Source organism: Pteropus vampyrus, unplaced genomic scaffold, assembly GCF_000151845.1.
Source record: "Pteropus vampyrus isolate Shadow unplaced genomic scaffold, Pvam_2.0 Scaffold91, whole genome shotgun sequence".
NCBI classification, from domain to species: Eukaryota; Metazoa; Chordata; class Mammalia; order Chiroptera; family Pteropodidae; genus Pteropus; species Pteropus vampyrus.
In genome coordinates, this window is record NW_011888872.1 from 4,189,329 (window position 1) to 4,203,321 (window position 13,993).

Here is a 13,993-nt window from a genome sequence, read left to right on the forward strand (position 1 = left end):
AAAACACTATATATTCTTCAAGGAAGCATGCATATCCAGTATATATGTTGAACACACTAAAATGGCTGCTTATGGGGAAAAAAAAAGGGAAAAGGAGTGGGAATCAGGATGAAAGGAAGGGAACTATTAAAATAATACAAGAGAGTATCCTGGCATAGACCTTGGTGCTAATATGCCGTCAACTGAAAATATTACTAACTTGCCAAGTATAAAATATTACATTCTAAATTCCTTTCCATTTTTGAAGAGGCACTCAGAAAACATTTGTTGAATGGATTAATGAAAAGGTTTCAATCTAAAATTAGTCTTTAGAGCACTAAGACAGACTGACAAGCCTTTCTTCTATACTTCTATTGTATGTTCTGAACCAAGCTCAAAGTTAAGTCTGTAAGTGGATAACCATAATATGTCATATTTTTTGTCTATCAAGTTGGCATAAGAAATTGTAACACTCTATGATGGCAAAGGTATAGAGAAAGGGGCACTTTCAAATTACCAATAGGAACATAAAATGGTACATCTTTCTGAAAAACAATATTTATTGAGATCCATAAAAAAATTTATAGCCCTTAATCCACGACTTCCACTTTTAATAATTTATCATAAGACAAGAAATTTATGTACAACAATATTTATATAAGATGATGGCAGTATAATTTGAAATAATAGAAAATTACAAATAACATAAATGTTTAGCAATAGGGGATTGGCTAATTATACTTAATTTAATATGTAATGATATGTTTATGATATATTATTAAAAACATGTAGCATTCTAATATATGTAATTTCCATCTTGAAAACAGAAAGAATGTACATTAAAATGTTAATGACAGATATCTGCATTAATATATAAATTCAATCAATATTTATTGAGTGGTGTAATTATGTACAATTTCTTATTTTTTTCCTGATCTATAATGAATGTGTTTTAATTGGAAAAATACTATAATAACAAACATCAGAGAACATATTAGATTATAATTTCATCTATTATACTATATCAGGTCTCAAAGGCATGAAAAGATTATTTCCATGCTAACTTCTTAAAATGATATGCTTCCCTATTTACAGAATTCCCAGAGCTTTTTCACATGTACTTTTCAATCATTACTCAGTTATACTTTGCTGTGTCACCTTCAACCACTGCAGCTTTCCCATGTTAATAATTAAAGGGAAAGTCATTTTGAGATAAAAATATGGATAAACAAAAAGTTCCCTATAATTTTCTAGACCTTAACCAAGAATTCATTAAACATTTTATGAAGGTTCTGTTTGTGATTAAAATCAAGAGAATCCATTTTGTTATCAGTGTGGGTCTTTTACAGTTTGGTCATGTCAGGACAAAAGAGAAATGACAAGGCATTGCGACTCATTTGAAGCTAAGAGTTATCTTAAAACCCAGGTTGGCTTTTACTTTAATAATAAAGAATAAATGTTATTTAAATTTATTTTACTTTGAAATATAAATCCCTGGAGGGTGGAGAGATAAGCAAGAGCTGGATGGAGTCGAAATCAAAACATTGGTATACTTTCTATTTTTCTAGAGATAATAGCTAGTTCTATTATCTTATTACTTCAATAAATGAATCTGGGTGGTGGGGGGGATTAAAAAAAACCTCACACACAACAAAAAGTAGCCCAGATCCAGATTTAAATATCAATGAGAGCAAATGTTACCTTAAGAAATAACATTTAAAAAATTCCAGTGTAATGGAGATAGCCATAAAAACAAATGTGATATTTTCAGTCTATTAAGCACACACCAATACAATAATGAGGCATGTTGGTAGGTAGAGGAATGGGGTATGTTCTAAAGCAAAAAGTTTGCAGTTAACATCATTTGGTGAATAGTATCTTTTTGATGGCTAGCTGTTATTTTAAGGTGTCACTAAGATTTAGAAAAGTACATGATTTTTTGTTAAATGTGCACTTGCAAACCCATTTACCATCTGTTACTTTGAACTATTGTCTTCTTTGATATAATTTTTTAAATAAATTATGTAGATTACTTGAGTCACAATGAACAACCTATAAAATCAGATGTGTTTAAGCTAATAAATGCAGCTACTGTAACAAACATTAAGAATTTGATTTTAATGTTTTGTTTCTTTTAAAATGATAAAAAACCACCTAGGTCTATAATTACTATGACTTCCCCTTCTCCAAATAGGAGATATATTATTGTTTCTTATTTATATCATATTCTTATGTATGGATTGAAGTGTCCTCTAAGAAAGTAATTAAGGTTAAATGAGGTTATAAGCCTGGGGCCCTAATCCCATGGGGCCTAATTACGCTCTCTCCTCTGTCCTCGAGAACACAGAAAGGTCATGTGCATACAGAATGTAGTTGTTTGTAAGCCAGAGAGTCATCACAAGAACTGAACTGGCCAGAACCTTCATCTTGGACTTCTAACCTCTAGAACTGTGTGAAAATTAGTTTCTGTTGTTAGAGTACCCTATGGTACTTTTCTATGGCAGACCAAGTAGACTAATGTATAATTATTTCATATAATTTATATATTTGGTACATACTTTGTATCAAGAAAATTTGATTAAAGTATTGATTGATTAGATTCTACTAAATATAAGCTTCTTCTACTATCTAGACTTTGAATTAGTTCTGCAAATTGGGGGTTGTGAATATGTAGCACCCATGCTACCTACCATTCTCCATTCCTAAATAAGTGGCAGACATTACTAATTACAGCACTCCTTTCTACTGAATGTAGATCAGACTCCATAATCCTTGTCAGTAATCCAAGCAGCCAACATCAATTGATAGAGGTAGACATTTAAGTGGAAACCTATTTGCCATTCATATAATTTATAGTCTAAACTATAAACTCACTGAGTGCTTAGATATTTTTTATTTCTTTTTTAAAGCTTATAACCTTCACATGATAGAAGCTCAGTAAATAGTTACTGAATTAAATTCACTCATGATACAAACAGAATGAGACAAGTGCCACTGCCAAGTGAATGGCTTTGACAATAGGAGCATAAGTGTTCAAAGGAAGAAGATATTTCTTTAGAGCTAAAAGGAAATTTGATGGATGAATTAATTCCTACGGAGTTCAATTATTCTTCCTCAATTTCTTCATAACAAGCTCCCTGTGGTCTTCTGCCAATTTATCAGATTAGCTATTCAAGACAGTAGCATATTCCCTCAAAGAGCTGCATACTTTCTACACTGATCCTCCACCCTGTTTCATGCAAAGTAGATGGAGGGGAATGATTTTCTAATCCTTAAGAACCCTGGGAGATCCTCCCTTTGGTGACTTAGTATCCTATGGTCAAAGTCTTAACATCTTGATTTAAGATACTCTCTTCATATTTGATTACAGAGAAACTCTAATTCATCCTGGGAGTTCACTATTTTTTTTTTTAAGTGGAAACTAGATGAAGACAAAGCATCAAGCTTCCCATGCATGAAGACTCAAAATACCTTTTGAGACCCTAAAACTCATACCAAGTATCAGCCTGGAGTTTCAAAGTAGTTCACTATGGAGGCACTGAGAACTGTGTCCCAGATTACATTTTCCCTGGCAGTCATCCAGTTTATTTTACAAACCGAAATTCAAAAAATACCCCTGGGTCCCACGCTGTATGCTGTAAAGAGGCATTGCCTATTTTTCTCTAAATTTTAAAAAACACAGAAAGTCTTGTTCTCAAAATGTGGAACTATATCCTTCCATCTTCAAACTCATTGCCATAGGATACCTGGCTCTCAGAATAGGAGGAACCCAGAATCTGGTCGATGAAGCCACGGAATTTTAAGAATGACAGTTAAAGTGACTTCATTTTTGAGAAGGGCTGGGAATTGGTAGGAGAAATGTTTATATTACCAAGTTAATCACTTTTTTTTCTAGGTGTAAACAAACAAGTGAAACTGCACTATAGCCAGAAATATTGCAAAAGGGAAGAAGGAAGGGGTGAGGGCTATTGCTCTTATTCTTATTTTTGAGGCGGTAAATAAGCACAAGACTCTTTCTGGTCCCCTCCTTCACCCACCTCTCCAAGCCCCAGAGGGAACAGACAGGCAGCAGCAGTGCTCGCAAGAGTGTGTGTCCAGTCCTCCACACCACCAGCTTTCTCTCCCATCACAGGCTCAGTTGCAGAAATCATTGTGTAAGTGGTTTTCTGGCTCCCCAGAGGAATCCCCAACAGGTGAATTATTTGGCTGGCATCCCAGGGATGGGAGAGAGGAACAAAAAGAAAAAAGAAAAGCAAGAAAGTCAACATTATTGAGCTCCTAGTGAATGCCAGACACATTATATTGTATTTAATTCTAGCCCTCAGATATGAGACAAAGGATTTAGATGAAGCCTAGATTTGAATCCCAGCTCTGCCACTTACTAGGTGTATGACTTTAACATCTCTGAAAGTTGGTATTTTCATGTGTAAAGCTAGGTAGCTAATAGTAATAATCTTCTAGGGTTATAAAGAGCTTATGTGAGATCATGCCATTATTACTAATATAATAAACAGTAGCAGTAATTTATCAAAAACTAGTTCTTTTTTGAACATGAAGTATATGACTCAAAAGAATAGGTAACTCTTCCAAACAGGTGATACCCAGAAGATAGCACATTTCCTTCTGAGATGATGCATGACTGGTTCAAAACATTACACAAGAATGCACATGGTTTTTAAAGGCACGTGAATTCTTAATACATTCAAGAGTCATTTATTAAACCCCTTTCATAACAATGTGGAACAATCATCTTTCAAAGTAACTTTCAAATACTACATGTCAGTCCCCACCCCAGACCTTCCTATTGGTCAGAATGAGAATTCAGCTAGCTGAGGGCTCCATGGAACTCCTTCCTGTCAAACCAGGCTCTCCTCTTGCCTTCCTTCACCTCTTTTTTGGATGGATTCCCTTGTATCTATTTCTGCAAACTTCTGGTCTGCACGTCAGTAGCAGCACCCCTGCCCCACTCCTAATGGGATCTTTGCCCATGGATCTTACGGTAGAGAAAAAATTCTCACCAAATATTATACTAGCTCTCCTACATTTCCTGACCCGCTTAAAGTTACAAGACCATCTGACTAGCTCTAGATAGTAAAATGTGACTAGAAGTGACATGTATCACTTTTGCACTGAGGCAGTGAAAAGCCCATGCCATATTCTCCAGTCTCATTTCTCCTGCTGTTGAGTATAGTCTACATGACCCAGATGATGCAGATACTAAAATAGCAGTGCCTTGGTTGGCTCGGATCCCTAAGTGATTGTGTGGAGCAGATTATCACACCATACCACACTTATACTTTGTATAAGAAGTAAACTTTCATTTTGTTAAAACACTGATTTGGGGGTAAGTGTTATTACAGCACAATCTAGCATACTCTAATTTATACAAAATTCAATCTCTGCTTGTAAATTAGTGCTGGGTCTCTTGCTCTTGGCCACCTCTCTGAGGCTCCCAGACTGGCGCTCTTTTTACTTTATTGATCCTAGTACACTCTGCAGCAAGTGTAGAACCTGAAGCTCTAGTCACCCACCAGGAGTTGACTATCTGAATCCCTTCTTCCTTTTTTCCCCTCAAAACCTACCTCAACCCCAAGAAGGTTAAGGGCTGACTTTCAGCTGAAGATTAGAGAATGAAGCAGCGAGATTTTAGCTGAAACAGGGAGAGCCACAGGAACAATGAAGGTAAAAGAAGAAAGAGAGCTGAATAACAGAGATCAGGGGTAAATGTTGAGAGTCTTGGAGCCAAGTGCCTTAGGATAGAAAGAAAGATGAGGCCAAAGGGAAAGTGAGTCACAATCACAGGCTAGATGGTCCTAGACAATTTCCCTAGGCCTATCTGGTGTACATGGTTCACCTCTGCTGGGTCAGCTGGTGAGTTCGCAGAAGTAATTCTGACTGGCTTCGAGATGCAGGTGTTTACTAGCACAGAAGCACTGACCAATCTACTGTGCTAGGCGATCTGTTAAATTCTATAATGCTTGTTAATATACTGGGAAGCTTGGTTTGTTACATGCTCCTTGATGCAGGTTTCCTCTTTTCCCCCCAATTCAGCAATTCATACATCTCTCACCAGTGGGCTCCAACCTAACCTGCTTAATAACTTGATTCGTATTCTAAAAGTTTACAATCTGACTCACTTATATAATGCAATTTCTCCAGAATGAGCACAAAGCTAATTGAAGAATTTAATGACTAATTTCTCAAGCCACACAAGATGTGTTCACATTACCTTTAAACATTTAGGTTTATGACCAGATTATCTGATTTGACTATGAAAGTATTAATCACACCTTACACCCCAAATAATATTAAAAATCAGTGTGCAGTGGAAATGTTAATTAATACTATGAAATATTAATCACCCTTTTTGGTCTTTTCATTTAAAAAAATCCATTCTTCCTTCATTTACTCTGTATTCAAAGCTGAACTGTAGATGATGTATCTCTGAATTTGCAAGGCTATAACCAGTGATATTTACAAGATAAATCTTCATATCGCACACCGAATATTCAGTACAAAGCAGCACACTGCCTGGTAGCTCCTCTGTTATTGATATCCTGCATATCTGGTGAGATTGTAAATCTTGGCATATAGACCAAATTAAGTTTGTGATTAAATGTAAAGTCAAAAAAAAATCTTTCTATTTCAGGCCTCAGGAAGTAGTGAGAGGAGATAGTTACCAATGAGCTTTCTAAAATGATGTATTTTAGTCCAGGCCAAATGCTTTTACCATGCAGGAACACCGAGTTCACCTCTACAGCGGCTCCCACATCACTAAATTTCATCTTGCTATATTTAAGAACAAATTCCATTGTTCAATTCTGTTACCTTTCAAAACAATGTTTTTTCACTTTGTGCATATGGGAACTCATATATCCTATTCACTTTATGCCAACATAATACTTCCCATTCCTACTATTAGTGGAGAAGGCAAGCACTTATAAAAATATGTACATTTAAAGTCTAAAAATTTAAGATATCTTCAAATTATAAACCCCTTTCTTTTATGCAAAGTTGGTGCTACTGTTAGAACCAGTGGAGGTGGTTTCAATTTAATTTTTGTTGTGCATTTCAGACGACATAAAAGTTTTATTTGATGTTCTTAGTACATTGGATGGTCAATATATTACCTAACAGACAAAGCAACTTGAAATGGGGTAGCTTACCAGAGATGATGCTCCCTGCCCCAGATTTTACAATTGTAGCAAATTCTACTTGTCTTGTGACAAACTTCTCGGTGGTAATTCTAAAAGTGGAGGTGTGAGCACCCCAGAACTAGTTAAAGTAGCCAATCTTACAAGAGGAAGTATGAGTGCCCCATTGTCCAGGACCCTATGTGCCTCTGTTGCGTCTATGCACCAGTGACTTCTTACTCAAATGCCAGTAATTCTGTAAGGGCTTTCCTCTTGCAGCAGGAGCACACGTGGAGCAGACTGTGAGTGCTAGAGAGTTAACACCTCCAGCAGAAGCCCTCAACCAATAACCTATGGGGATTTGGTGGATAGATACCATCTTATTTGCCTCTTAGCTGGGATAACTCTAAAGCCTGTTCTACACTGCATCCTAGAGGTCCCCCAGGACGGTTGAGCTTGAGTTGTCCGGTGGTTTGATATCTTATCCTTTACCAGCTTCCCTTGCCTCCCTATTTTATGTCTAAACTCCCTGCTGATATTTCCTAAATCACCTCCTAAATAAACTACTTCCAGTTGTATCCTTGTCTAAGGGTCTATTTTTGGAGGAATCCAAAGGCAATCTTTTGTGCTTTTGAGAGTTCAAAAGCCACCTGACTCCTAGAGATGGATACCTAGACAGACAAGGGGTCAGTGATTCTGGGTCCATGAGATGATGAACAACAGAATCACCTGTGACCTTGACTCTTGGTTGCTGCAGGAGACCTGGATGGTAGTTTTGCATGGAAACACAAATAAGAAGACTTCTAGCCTTGGAGTCCAAGTACAAGCAGTGTGGCTCAAGAGAATGATACCATATCCCCAAAGGTTTGCAGTATGAAAAGCAGGGTTCAATCACCTCCCCAGCAACAAGGGACCAGCAATTATGAGCAGGCAGTGTTGTGATGAACTTCTGTAAGAACATCATTTGGTGATGAGAAGAAGCAGCTATTGTGGTTACTAGACCCAGCGATATTCCACTTGGTTGCAGAGGTTGGAGCAAAAATTCCTCTTGGACAGTGCAAGCTCTTAGAGGTGTGTGCAATCCAGCATGGTAGCCACTAGCCACATATGGCTATTTAAATTTGAATCTAAATTAATTAAAATTAAATAATATTAAAAGTTCAGTTCTTCATTTGCACTAGCCCATTTCAAGTGCTCAGTGACCACACGATATGATCATGGCAGAAAGTTCTTTTGGACAATGCCTCCTTAGAGTTACTCTGTAGTTCAGGAAGAGGGGAAATCTCAAGGAAAAAAGATATGCTAAACTCTTTACAATAAGGGATCTAATGTACAGCATAGTGAATATAAGTAACAACAAGTCTGCTAGGAGAGTAAATCTCAAATGCTGTCACCACAACAAAAGATATAGGCATTATGTGAGGTGGTAAAGGTGTTAGATAATGCTAGGTTAGTAATCATTTTGTAATATGTAAGTGTATCAAATCAATATGGTGTACACCTTAAACTTACACAATGTTATATGTCGATTACAACTCAAAGTTGGAAAAAAATAAGGAATAAGCGATATTAAGATATTCATTTTAAAAATAAAAAGATGTGTCTTTATCTGCAGCCTAAGCCTGTAAACAAATCATATTAGTTATAGAATACAGAAGTTACAGAATTACTTCAAGAGAGTTTAGAAATTACATAGGTCAACCTCCTGACCTAATGTTTTACAAGATAGCATGAAAATGAGATAAGTGTACCTGTGACTACTGGGAGAAGTAATGAATAAATGCTGAGGGAACTATAAAATCACTATTGTAAATTAAAGAGGCAGAGATTAATTTTAGCTAAGGCCAATATGGTAGGCTTCATGAAGGAGGTGGCATCTTCAATAAGCCTTGAAGTATATGTAGAATTTCAGTAGTTGGAAAAGTGAGGGGAGGAGGGAGCATTCAGTTCTGAGAGAAGCAATAAAGTAGAAGTCAAGTTCAGGGAGGATTTATTAGCCAGACTGTCTCGCTAGTAGACAATAAAGATGGACCAGTGGGCTGAGGTCACTTGAAGGACAACCAAGAGAGTCAAGTGGGTTTCCCTCCCAGCACAAAGCCAGAACTAAATAAAGACTCTTTCTGGGGAGACAAACTTCAGATCTTTCCCCCCATTTATCCCTCATTAGCTAGCTATTGTTAAAGCTATGAAAAGTGCTTTCTCATCACAAGACCCTCTCCAAGTGTTTAATCATCTGCACCCTCAGGATCAGCCTCTGTCTAAAATTCTTCAGGTCTTCAGGCTAATTCTGAATAACTATGTGAAGGTGGGGCCTCCACTTCTCCACTCTAAGGAGACTGCTGTTTGGATGGTGTGATTTCGGAAGAATGCTCTTTGAGGATGTTCTGCCCTGATAAAATGGCAAATGAAAGAACTCTAACTCTAAATAGCTTAAGCAAACAAGGAATTTGTTGGTAGCATTCTGGGGTAGCTCAGAGAAACAAAGAGAAAGCTGTCTCCCAAGCTATGAGCAGGACAGGGAAGGCAGCACTGAAGATCTCAAGGAAAACAGAGACTTGTACATACCTGGGCTTTCCTTACCCCATCCCCTACTCTGTGCTGTTCTCGCTGGGGTGCTCCTCATCCTCTCTGTCTGCAGACAGGCTCTTTCACCCAGCTGTGGACATGGTGCCACAGCTGCAAACTTGCATACTCAGAGTTCTGTCACCAGAGGGGGCTACTCCCATTTAAGAACACACAACGAAGAACTCACAGGCCATCTCTGGACCTATCACTATGACCAGGGTTCCAGGGACATGCAAAATAATAACAGTCCTCATTTATACCACATGACCAGGGTTAGAGGGAGAAAAGTAGTTTCCCCCAAAAGAAGAGGCAACAAGAGGAAGACATAACTTGGCTCAGACATGACCACTGCAGGAAATGGTTGTGGTCAGCCTTCCCAGTCAGAACACAGGGCACAAGGAGCATTTAGAACAGACTTCTGAGGAAAAGAGGGGCAAGAGTTTGCAAAAGGATCCCTGTGCCAGATGTCACTGTGCCAGACTACCACCCCAAGATGTATGAGGCCTGATGCTAAATCATGTCCTTCCCCCACTCATCTCCAGTCTTATAACCCTAAGGCTGCTAAATACCTACAGTGAGGCATACAACTAGGATTACAAAATAGAATAGAGCCGGATTGTACCAGGCCAAAGCGTAAATATTATTTTGGAATGAGGGAAGACCATTCATTTGTAAGAATATGATTTGAGTGCTTACTATTTGATAGGTACTGGATGTGAAGTAATAAATAAAATGGACATGATACTTGGCCCCCTAGAGCTATTATGATCAATGAGGCAGATAGTGATCAAGTAAGCAAACAAATAAATGCTGAATTTCTCCCTATGGATGAAAAGAACAGTGTTAAGGGAGAACAGAATGAAAGAGATCTTCTTTAGAAAGTGTGAACTTGCCTCTGAGGAGGTGACATTGAAGCAAAGGTCTGAAGGAAAGGAGGTGTTGTCCTTATGGAAGTGAGCAGGGAAGAGTATTGCAGGCAAAAGGAATAGTAGTTGCAAAGGCCCTAGAGTGGGAAATGAGAAGAGCCAGTGAGGTTGGAGTATGATAAATGAAGGAGGCAATGAAAGAAGTTGGAGAGGTAAGCCATGCCCCATGACGTTGAACATAGTATAGGGAATTATTCTAAGCGCAGTCAGAAGTTTTTTACAAGTTTTAAACTCTGTATGTGTGTGTGTAAGATCCATTGGCAATTTAGGACGGGGTTTTGATTAGGGCATATTTTTAAAAGTAGGGAGAACTGTAAAGAAATTAGGGCTGGGCAGACTTGCTGCAATACTGTAGGGCAAGACTTGGCAAACATTTTCTGTAAAGGGCCTGATCATAAATATTTTAGACTTTGAAGGCCAAACAGTCTCTGTCTCAACCACTTAGCCTTGCTGTTGTAGTGTGAAATGACCCATAGATAATACAGAAATGAATGAGTATAGTTGTGTTCCATTAGAACTTTATTTGCCTAAAATAGGTGGAGAGTCAGATTTGGTTCTCACTCCATCAGGCATGAAAGATGTGCCAGTGTGCATGAGCAGAAAGGATAAGCTAGAATAGACCTAGGATGAAGAACCACTAGGCTTTGTGACTACATGCAGTAGCTGAGATAGATGGACGGCATCTGGAGATGGGGTTTCAAGCTTGGAATATAGTGAGAATTTTTTCTATTTTGAGAATTATACAGAAGTAAGGAAGAGAAACTGGTTTTAGAAGCAAATAATGCATTTGCTTTTAGTTTCTACACAGTGTATACCAAAGTTGAGCAGTGTGGAAACATCCAGAAGTCTGGTAGTTGGAAATGATATTCAAGGCTCATATTGGTTGTGAGCAATCTGTGCATGGGATTTATGTCTTTATTTGAAGGTGGAGGTGATTTATCTGATCTGGCCCAGAAGATGGTGGTGAAATCACTGCCCCTTCCCCCTTTAATGAGCACGCTCCAGAAGCTAAAGATTCAGATAAAAAATGCTCTTTTCTCTGAAGGACTTTGACAGTTTTATTCTCTCTGCAGGGATGCCTTTGTGTTTGAGGAAATGTGGTAAACCATTGCAGAAGCCACGCAGAAGTCAGTAATGCTGCCAGTTTTATGCAGTGAGCAGCCATATACCACATGTGATGTGGGTGCCTGTCTCCTGCTAAGACTGTCTCCTGGAATGGATTTCTCATAGCGGGGTCACCTTTAGTTTTAGCATATCTGTGTCTTAAAACATATTGCCATCCATCACACTGATATATTTTTCATTTGTGTATTAATGAAATCCTATAAAATATACTTGTTTAATGAAAGATGCAAAGCATGCCTGAGATATATCCTGAAGCTAATAATAGGAGAAGATGGGACTCATGGTGTGGCCTTGCTTTGGATGGCAGCATGGATCTTACAGAGAGCTCTGGGCTTCAGATTTTATGGGGGCTTGGTAAATTGGGGACAATTTGAGATAACCATTATTTCCCATATATACACTGTACTTTTTCACCTCTAATTCTTCCTTGTTCCTCCCCAATACTACTTCTTGTATCATATTTGCCTACAAAAACCTTTCTCTTTTGGGCTAATTCAAACAATTATTCTAGGAAACCATGTTATAATAAAAAAGTTGAATAATATAAAACTAAAGACATATTTCATAAGTATGTTTCCTAAAACAATCTTTTATGTAGTTTGCTTTCATTGCTAAGTACAATGCAATAAAAGCAATTCTATGTGTTCTAGGCTATGATGCATTCCAAGTTTAATTCTCTGATAGGCAGGCTTAACTCAGAGACAAATTTTAGAGTGTGGATGGATGGATTACATAACAGTCAGATTATTTGTTGTTTTCCATTAATATTCTTTCTCTTGGCTCCAGTTTTGACAGCAATTGAGCACTAATGACTACTGATAGCTACCCTTATTCTATGTTTCAGTTAAACAGAGCTGAGAATAGGATTAATAACTTTGTATTAAATCTGAGGAGCCTAAGACTCATGCCTGTGAAGAAGGCCAACTCTTGTTCATTGATAATTTAGTGATTAGAGTCCTTTTGTCAATCATAAAGAAGGGTTGTACCTAAGGTACAGCAACCTGTCTACATTTTTAGTTCATATTAATATAACCTTATTATATGGGTAAAAAGAATGTTTCAGTGTCTGTTGCCTGTTGCTTGAGGGTCTACATCCAGTTTATTAGAAGAGATAGTAAGCTTCCCCATCCCCCAAAACAGCAAAAAAGGAGGCTACAACACATCTCTGTTGTATATGTACCTGTCCCCTGACCCTTGTTCCACACAAAATGAAGAGCTTCAGATCACTATTGCTTCTGAACTGTTTACTCATAATGAGTTTATTATTGACAAGAACCCCTAGAATATTTTATGTTGCTGCTAATTCACATCCTTCTCTTACTTATGACAGTTGTTATTTTAGAATCCAATTATAGGAACATATACACACAAACATATACATACCCAAATTTTGTTCTCGCACGTGGTTTTATGTCAAATGCAAATTTTATAGGTATGGACTCCATGGCTTTATTCAAGCCATTTATGACTCTGTTTAACCCAACAAGGGTCCTGGTAGCTTCAGCGTATCTCTTGTCTCTTCTAGGTGACATTCATTATCAATCGGTACCCTAATCAGGATCTAAAGAGATGTTTACCCTAGAATCCAGTCTTTGACAATACTGAACTTCTACTGTGGACCAGGCATCTTGCTAGGTACTAAGCTTTCAGCTATTAAAAAAAAAAAAAAAAAAAGCCCATTTCTAACCTTATGAAGTCTAAAAGGATATCTAATAAGAAATAACGTTTATTGAACCAGGCACTATTTTTAGCATTTTATATGTATTGTGTCATTTAATCCTTACAAGTAAAAACAAAACAAAATAAAACACCCTGAGGAAAGTACTATTATTTATACAGAAGGAAACTAAAATTTAAGGATATTTAGTAGTTTGCCCAAAGCCTCTAGAAAGGGCTGGAATCAGGATTCAAACCCAGATGGTCTGTCTACAGAGGTGGCATATGTAACACTTCTGCTGTTTAAGCCATGCTGGGCCACCACCTGTGCACCACACAACTCAGAGAAGGACAGTTCAAATGGACTACAACCTGCACAGTCTCATACAGCAGCCTGAAGCCCAGACACATCACCGTATATCCTTGAACTATGATTTTTCAAATCCTGGTGTCCAAGACAAAAATAAACACAAAAATGGAAAGAGATGAAATATAAAAATTACTAGAAAGATGCAAATTATTGAAATTGACTGAAAAAAATAGAAAGTCTGAATAGACTTATAATTAGGAGATGGAATTAAATAAGTTTCAAACCTCCTACAAAGGAAA

General features: G+C 37.5%; 1 long non-coding RNA gene across 2 annotated transcripts in view; it reads right to left on the minus strand.

The window, feature by feature from the left end:
- Nucleotides 1–2,857: 2,857 nt before the first annotated feature.
- The window catches only part of LOC111742310, a 94,530-nt gene continuing 83,394 nt past the window's right edge, over nt 2,858–13,993 (minus strand). For both annotated transcript variants that reach the window (XR_002781272.1, XR_002781271.1), the window contains one exon: nt 2,858–4,185. This is a non-coding gene — a long non-coding RNA (uncharacterized LOC111742310). The remainder of the gene's footprint in view (nt 4,186–13,993) is intronic.